We start from the raw sequence: 9,396 nt of genomic DNA, 5'->3' as shown, positions 1-9,396 counted from the left end.
AAAAAGAGGAACTACAATTTATGTTCCCTCAACCTTGGATAAATGTTGTAATCACGATACCTTGCTTATTGGCTGTTTACAGAAAACATCACATAATTATACAAACCTGCAGGCCTTGGTTATGCAGTTCCAGGCTTCCAGCTAACCAATCAAATCAAGCTAGAACCGTAAAAATCAAAATATAATTAAAATAACAACAAATAAGTAAAACTAACGACGATAACTAAAAGGATTACTGAAAGAGTGGCTGCAAGATTAAGCACTCTGAATGTCTCCACACGCGAAATATAAAAAAGGAAAAAGGTTGCGAGCTACATGCTTTAGAGGGCCTTTTGCCCTTGCAAGTCTTTTCCAAATTTCCTTGAGAGTTTACTGGTTTGTACGGAACTTCAATGTGGCCAACGTTGAAAGTTTTCTCCATGTTGTTGCAAAAGGAGAAAGAAGGGGATTTAACGAGAAAAAAAAAAAAACGCCCATTTTTCCTTTTCTTTACACGTGAGAACTGTATCTATCCTTTAACTTTTAGGAAAACTAATGAAAAAGGCTTGAAAACTTTGAGTTTTAATGATAAGGACAAAATAAAGGGTAAAGTGAATAGTACCAGAATTGACTTTTTAGTGTAAAAATATGATTTTTCGTTAAAGTGAACAGTACCGGGTGCTTTTCGTTAAAGTTCCCCGTCACTTTTTATTTTATTTTATATTTTTGTATGTGGTGTTACGACTTTAAGCTTCATTAAAGAAGAATGACATACCCACAAAAGAAATACATCACTTGCCTTAATTACCTAATTTATCTGTTGGTTAAGCTTAAATTAACATTACATGATGTCGGTGTACATGAAAAGAGTGTTTACTTTATAAGGAAAACTAATGAAAATGGCTTGAAAACTTTGAGTTTTAATGATAAGGACAAAATAAAGGGTAAAGTGAATAGTACCAGGATTGACTTTTTAGTGTAAAAATGTGGTTTTTCGTTAAAGTGAACAGTACCGGGTGCTTTTCGTTAAAGTTCCCTACTTTATAGTGCCACTTATTCTTTAAACACGTAAGTTTTTGAGGTACGAAGATCATATGTCACACAACTAGTATTGCAAGATACCTTTGAAATTGTCCTAACAAACCGAGGATGGGGGCATAGAGGTTTGTGTTTTAGAGAAATGAATTGCCAAAATTAAACCGTTTCTTCCAACTAGTGTTCTAAAAAGCCCCGTTCAGGGCCGCCAAGGTGCGCTAGGTGGTTGGCTATTGTAATGATTAATTCCTAAGCGTTTTAAAAATAAGAAAAGGCGTCTAAATCTGCCTAGGCGCCCGCCTAGCCGCCTAGAACTGCCTAGACATCGTGACTCTCAATTAGACATAAAATAGACAACTTCCATTTTGCATTTTATTTTTTCACTATATTGTAAGAGACTTGTTGAATACTTAGATGAACATTCATTATATGCTTGTTTCCATGTTTTCAATATGTTCTAGTACTTTATAATTTACATATCATTCTATTTCACAATTTATGTATTCCAAAAATATTATGTATTTTTTCAGTATAATTAGACATTTATTTATATATTATTTAATAAATTTAGTTAGACTTCTATGCTCTAAACTCCTGCCCACCATCCAACTAGCGCCTAACACTTTTTAGAACTTACTTCCAACCCGGCCAATTGTTTTTAACTGTCTTCCCACTTGCATTTGCCTCTTAAATTTCTATTGCAACAACACATTGCGGCAGACACCATGAAGACGCCCATATGGAGGTCACCTTGAAAATATGGGAACAAAAAAGAGATTCCTAGCATAGTCAATAGAACCGTGTAGTGGATTCTCCCCCAACATTCAGCATCTTTTACCTTACTGAGTTACTCATTCTTTGTATCTAGTGTATCCGTGTGTGTGTATATATGGTATGTTTGGAATTGTTTTTTGAAAGAGCTAAAAACGATTTCTAACAATCAAAACTACCTTATGATTACATTTAACAAAATCCTCATAGGTTATTATAGTTCAGAAAGGTGTTTTCTAAAATGCTTATTTAAGAAGCACACAAAAAATGCACTTGAATATTTGTTCAATAACTTGACGTATTTCTAATAAAAAAGAAATATTTAATAAAAATACTTATGCACAAAAGTGTTTCTTAGAGCAAGTCCACCCCTAAGGACTTTGCGCCAGCACCCAGCGCATTTATCCACTCAAGTGAACAGTAATAGACTGGAGTGAACAGTAATAGGCCAAGGCATCTCCACCCCTAAAAAAATGCGCTGGCACCCAGCGCATTTATTTGGTGTGTTTTTTTTTTAAGTTTATTTCGGATAAGATTTTTAACCAATTTCAGATAAAATTTCAAATAAACTTAAAAAAAAATACACTAAAATAAAATTACATAAACTCATCAAATAAACTAAAAAAAAACACACTAAAATGAAATTACATAAACTCATCAAATACACTTTATTCTTCAACCACAAACTTTATTCTTCAAATACACGATGAAGATGAATGTAGGGATGTATGGTTTATATGGACAAAAAAATTAAGGATGAGCTTTTTGGTATTTTTTTTTCACACAAAAAGTATATGAAAGCTTTGGTAGAAGGTGTAGAAAATATTGAAATGTGGCGCAAGGTGGAAGATGAGGGTTAGGTATTTATAGAAAAAAAAAACTTTTTTAAAATTTTACTGTATTTTTTTTAAAAAAAATTCTGTATTTTTTTATATTTTTTAATTAATTTTAATGTAGTTAATTAATCTGGACCGTTGGATTTGAAAAATATTCAAATCCAAGAGCCCAGGATCGGCCACGTGACCAACACCAACAAATGGCCCAGCTTCTTGGTCAGCCTATTTTGTGCTGGCCCAGAGACCAGCATGGGCTGGGTGCCAGTTTGTTGCGCGGGCTGGAGGACTTAAACAGGATGCTGGGCTGCTATTTGGACAGGGTGCTGGGCAAAGTCCACTCCGGTGGACTTGCTCTTATAAAAACAGCCCTTACTTTGCGTACGGTAGGACTGAGTAATGTTGTTGACCATTTCAAAGTCCACTAAGTACCCGAAATGCATGACCATAAGACACGTCCATCGGTCCATACCAATGCAACTATGCTGCTAATGGGACGGCCGAGCTTAAGCTTACTCATGTTTTGGGCTACTTTCTATACGCCCATTCTGAAGTAATAACTTATTTGTCACAAGAAAGTTTTACAGATTATTTTATTTTATTTATCTTTTGGGCTCGATTCCAATTTCACCTACAAAAGAAGTTCATCGTATCGCCAATTAGTTTCTTTATAGTCATGAACTTTTGCCCGATGTAAAATTTTGAGAAATTATAACGATTGAGTTAGACCTAGTTTGGGAGTGAGGTGCTTAAAAAAAAATCACTCATGAAAAAAAGCTGTGAGGATTTTAGGTGTTTGGTAAACTGAAAAAAAAAAGTTTATTTTGGAAGCTGCTGTGAGAATAAGCTGAAATCAAAGGAAAAAGTTGAAGCTGCTATTTGCAGCTTTGGAAAACTGGCTTTTTTTCAAAGCACACGGAGCTACAGTGCTTCTTTAATGAAAAGACCCACTATTAGACTGCTTTTTTTTTTTTCCAAAAGCACTTTTACAAAAAAGTTTACCAAACACTCTGCTGATTTATTTCACAGCCGCTTATTCTCACAGCACATCCGCTTATTCTCACAGCAGTTTTTTTTCAAAGCACAGCAATACCAAACCAGCCCTTAGTCAAGTTGATTAGAGCAACGTGCTTTATTTTTTGCATTCAGGTTTGAGTTTCATTCTTTGTAGATTAGATAAACCCAAAACTTATATATTTAATTCTGATTAATATTCACACATTATGGTTGTAATTATTCCCTGAAATGACACTAGGGGTGTGTTTGCTTGCCTTCACAAGGCTTCACTGAACAGGACTAGATTAAGGATTATTTTGTCCCGTGTTTGTTACCTGCATGACTAACTTTGATGGAATTACGTGTAACTCGCCTCGACTTCGTCCCTCGCTAGACATTCCTAATGAGATCCCCCAAAAACCATACTAATGCTAAATATCTGTTCGCCAAGCAGCTTCGCGATCTGACTACAAAACCCAAAATCGCGTTTCACGATCTCGGCATCTTCCAAAGGCTCTGCCTTGGGCTTATCGACCTCCATTTTTTACGGCACGGGCTTCGGGTGTGGCTTCAGCTTAACGGAGGAACACTTGATATGAGGAAATGGGTTCCTCCATATTGGTCGATTGAACTGAAAATAGTACCCAATAAACAGAGCTAACGATTCCGCATGAAAAACTTAGGATCCGAGAACGACAAATGGAATCCGGTCCGCTCTGGATCTGCTTTGGAATTATGGGCTTTGGCATTGAAAGTCTGGTGGGACTCTTGGTGGCATTTTCATCTATTAAGAGCATGAGGAAGTCAAGGTAAAATCTTTTATTATTTGAAGCCTTTGATTTTTGAGTTTTTGTGATCGTGCAAGTCTTATAGTGGAAAAAAAATCCTTGCGATTATGCGATTGGACTGAGAAAAAGTTAGAGAGGGGAGGGAGAGCGTGGGACTGAAAAAAAGGGCAAAAATCGGAGAAAATAGAAGAAAAAGAGGAGAAGGGTGGGAGATAGCTCGATGTAACAAACGCATCTTAAATATTCACCCACATTTTCTCACAATGGAAACACATTTGAGTGAGTGAGAGAATCACAATCGGTTTGTAAATGCTCAAAGTTGAAGTGTTAGAACTTGGAATTAGATCATTGAATCTTGGTGGATGGATGCCTGCATAACTACTAGCGCAGCGCATGTGCATTGCAAATTTTGTGAGGACATTGCAATATGCAAGTCTCAATCTTCGTACAAGTCAATTGTTTATTTACTTTATTCAATTTTCGTTTGTATTGATTTGTTGCAATATGCTCAATTTAGTTTAATAAAATAGAGTTTTATTTAATTGTATTGTTCAATTTTTTCATATGTAAGTGATATTCTACATTAAATTCATCTAAATGTTTATTGCAAAAGGATGAAGCATATTGCTCTAATCAACTTGACTAAACAATTTATTTTGTTATATACAATCGGTATGTTTTAGTTTATTTATTATTATTTGGTTTTTCTTTTCTTTAATGTTACATCAAATATATGTACAAGACATGAATCTCAATATAACTGTAAACAAAGAAACTCTAAAAGACTAGACTAAAATGGACAAGTATGCACAAACAACTAAAAAAGTCATAGCACCAAAATCTAGCACAAGCTATATCCAAGCCCACATAGTCCAAAACAACCAAAACCCTAAACAAATCTGTAACCCTAATCATAACTATCACCACGTGTATATCGAAGTTGTGCCATCATTGAACCTACTACATCTGCCATGAAGAATTTGTTGAACAAATAGAATATTTGGGAAAAAGTCAATCTCTAATGATCCAACTGCACAGAAGAAAAGAATCACATAATAGTGATTAGGTATCGTCGTTAGACAAAGTAGGCCCAAAATACATGGACATGTTGTAACCAAAGTATTAAATATCGGTAATATCGGAAATATCGGTAGTCTGAAAACACGAAAATATCGATGGAAATATCGGGATAATATCGATATCGATAAAAATTACATGGAAACCACCGAAATTGTAAGAAAAACTTGGAAATTTTTATTGAAACTTTGCAGGATGTTTATTTAGTCAATTATCTATTAGTTTATCACAAAAATTTGGAAGGAAATGCATTGCATGATGGATTTAACATTGTCAAGTTGATTATATAGCGAGCTGATAAACACTGTGAGTGTAGAAAATATGTAGTAATTAATGAAAGAAGTCTAAACACACCATAATCATTTATATATAATGAATTAGTACAATATTTTACACTTTATACTTTGCATGGTAAGATACATTAGTGACTTAGTACCACATAAAGTTCCTATGAGGTTCAAAATTATATATTGACGTAAAATACTATGTCAAGAAAGTTGCCTTACAAGTTAGATGGCTTTATCTTTCTGTCTCCTTCTACCAATTTTTCATAAAGTAATCCATCAGTTGGTATATTTCTAGTTTAGAAGGGTCACATCTTCGAATAAGGCCTTAATGTAAAACCCCTCCCTTTAGTTTATAATTTTACTTTCTAGGTTTTTATTTTTTATTTTTAAAAAAAATTATTGTTTTTGGATCTTAATTAGTGATCCCAAGGGGTCCACCCCCTTATTTTTGTCCCCGAGGCTCTCATCTCTCTTCTCTCTCAGTCATCTCTTTCTCTCCACTTTCCCATGCTCTCCCTCTCTCTGCAACTCTCATTCCTTCTTTGGTTCTTCCCCGAACTCACACACACACACACACCAGCACTCCCTCATCTCCCTCGTTCTTCTTCTCCCCTGCTAGTGCAGACAAGGATGGTAGCACCATGGAAACCGGTGCAAAAGTTTGGAGAAAACCAAAACCCAGTTTCCGGTGTGGACCGTGGTTTCCAAGGCGAAACTCCATCGAGCTCTGACCACGACATGCTTTGAAAATGGTATAGATCTCTTCCTATTCCCTTGGGCTTCATTTTCATACCTAGATCGGAGTCTAGGGGGTTGTTTTACAATCGGCCGAAGCTGTAGAAGCTCCGGCGTTCGTCTCCGACTTGCACAGTTCCGAAATTTCGCGATAATATTGATAATATTGCGATATTTTGACGAAAACCCTTTGGATACCTATTAAAATATCGGTCCGGCGAAAAACCGATAATATCGGCGATATATCACCGATATTATCAGCATTTTGTTCCTTGGTTGTAACGAAGTCATTCAAATTAGGGATAGAATTAAAGTTAAAAAAGAAAAAGAAAGAAAATTTAAGACAAAGCGTTCTTAAGGAGTTTAGGGGACCGTATCTAATTTATTTGGTCATATTTCTAATCGTTCTCCTATATATATGTCCTTAATTTACAACATTTGTTACATTCATGGCGTGTTAAAAGGAGAAAAGGAATGGAGAAAAATGAAATTGCACACCGTTTAATAAATTCGAGTGCTTACTAATTGGGTAGAACCGTAGAAATCAATACAAGGGTGGAACCCATCCCAATTCAAGAATCAGACTTTTGAAAGTGAGATTCTCTATATCATGTTGTATTTGAATTCCGAGTATTGGCGGTCATCCTAAATCCAACTTTTGTTCCAAGATTTCTGCCTATAGTTTTTTTCCTTATTACGAAATGACCTTATAACTTTACCACCAAGTTGACAGACTCAACCACATTTGTCTTGTTCAAATCAACCGATTTCCATTGGAAGACATTTGACTCCAAACACTTGACTTCGTTCCTGGTTGCATGCAGAACCTATTAACGAGAGCAACAAATTATGATTCGTAAGGATTTGTAGATAAGAGGGTGGGAGGCTGTGCGAGCTGGGAAATAAAAAATCTTAGAGCAATTCCACCGGGGGGAGTAACCTGATGGACAAGCGACTTAATAGGGCCCAATAGCCCCATCAATCATCTCCAGCCCATGCGGGCGATTGCGCAGAAGGGGGCCCGAGCGAAAGGCTTGGCTCAAATCAGTGGCTCGAGAGCCCGAGGTAGAAGTGATGCAACGCTGATGTCAGGGTGAAGATGCATGGATTTTCCGGTCCGTGAGGAGCTTGGAGTCTCGGTTTTGGTCGTCGGACATCATCTCGTAGAGAGTTCGGGACCAGGTCGGTCGAGTTAAAAACTGATTTGACCCGGCGAGTTGCGACGGCTATTGGGGAGAAGGAGGGGAAGAGAGAAGCTTTGAGGGTGATAAGGTGGGGGAATAAAGCTTGGAGAGGGATCTTGACAGCGAGAATGAGAGGGTTTGATCGGAGATGAAGCCTTGTTTGATCATGGCGGAGACCTCCATCTATTTCAACGTGTTCTCGGCCGCCATTGGAGCTCTGAGAGCTTGGTAGGGGAATTAAGTGAATGGGAAAGAAAACCTAAAAGTGGGATTTTTATGAGGATGCAAGGATTGAAAGAAAGATGGGTTCTTGGAGGATTGGAGTGAGAGAAAATGAGGGGAGGAGACAATCAAAAGAAAGTAGTGAAATTTTCTAGGAAAGTAGAGAGAGCGAGGGGAAAAGTAAAAAATAATTTTTTCTCGGGAAGTAGACAATAAAATATTTTCCGAGAAAATGAAGAAAGTAAAATATTTTGTATTATTTTATAAAATAAAAAAATACTAATATTTTATTGCCTATTGACATGGCTATTCAGTTTAGAGGTAAAGATGCAAAAGATAGTTACTATTCATTAAAGGCAGTTGCTGTTCACTGGGTGGATTCAATAGTAAGTTGCCCTAGGGGGCCTTTGCAACGCTGGAGTTGCTCTAAGAGGGAGGCATGGGAGGTTGTGGAGGTAGGGGAAAGAAAAGATTGAGTACAGGGATGAGACCGAGATCGAGAAGAGGTTTTTTTTTTTTTTTTTTTTTAACAAATGATATTATCTACACTATAGGAGAGGGGGTGAGCTTAGTCTCACAATGGGTTAGCAATAATGTGGTTCAAACTTGCTTTTGGCGAGAATCGAACCTAAGACCTTTCAGAAGAGGAATACCATTAAACCGTAGTACTAAGTGCCGACTGAGAAGAAGAGGTTGAAGATGTCAGATTTTTTTATTTTGATTTTATAATTAACCATCCTTTTTATTAAAAGAAAACCTTCTTTAATTATTTTTATATGAATAAATTAGGTTCTCATCCCTTATTCTCATTCTCATTAATTGAAACCTTGTTCCTTTTTCATTTTTGATCAAGGTCCCTTAACTTTTCTTCATGTCATTATTTGAATATTAAATTATTTACAAGTCATTATATGTCAATTTAAAAATGGAAAATTATTAATCAATTTCAAATATAATCTTTTTAGTATTTTTTTTCATATATTTCTATTTGTAATTTGTATCTTTTTTTTTTTAATTTATACCAATAGTTGACACACGCTGACCCGGAATGTCCACCTGGACTTCAAATTGAGCAGTGTTGGGTGACACCCGGAGGGTGACGAAGCCATATAGTGTAGTGATGTGGAAAAAATGTGAATAAATTTAAACCTAAAAGTGCCTAAATATAAGAGTGCGATGGTGAGCGGGAATGAACCCATTTCACACGTGATGTCAGAGCATAAGTAAAGTACAGTAGAGTGGATTGACAATTATACCATCGAGGGTAATCACCAATACCAAGATTTGCCAATAATCCTCATTGGTATGAAAGCTCTACTATTAGAACCTGGAGGGGCGAAAAACAAGGGTGAGTGGGCCTAAAAACAAAGCTTTATAAAAACCTTTTCGAAAATGTAATAACTCATCGCCGTAAAACAAGTATAGTTTCCAAAATATACGTACTATGTATAGTAAGAAAATATCTACAATAGCCTGCAAAATCTCAATA

This window comes from Malus sylvestris, chromosome 12 (assembly GCF_916048215.2).
Source record: "Malus sylvestris chromosome 12, drMalSylv7.2, whole genome shotgun sequence".
Lineage (NCBI taxonomy): Eukaryota > Viridiplantae > Streptophyta > Magnoliopsida > Rosales > Rosaceae > Malus > Malus sylvestris.
This window is presented reverse-complemented; position numbering follows the sequence as displayed.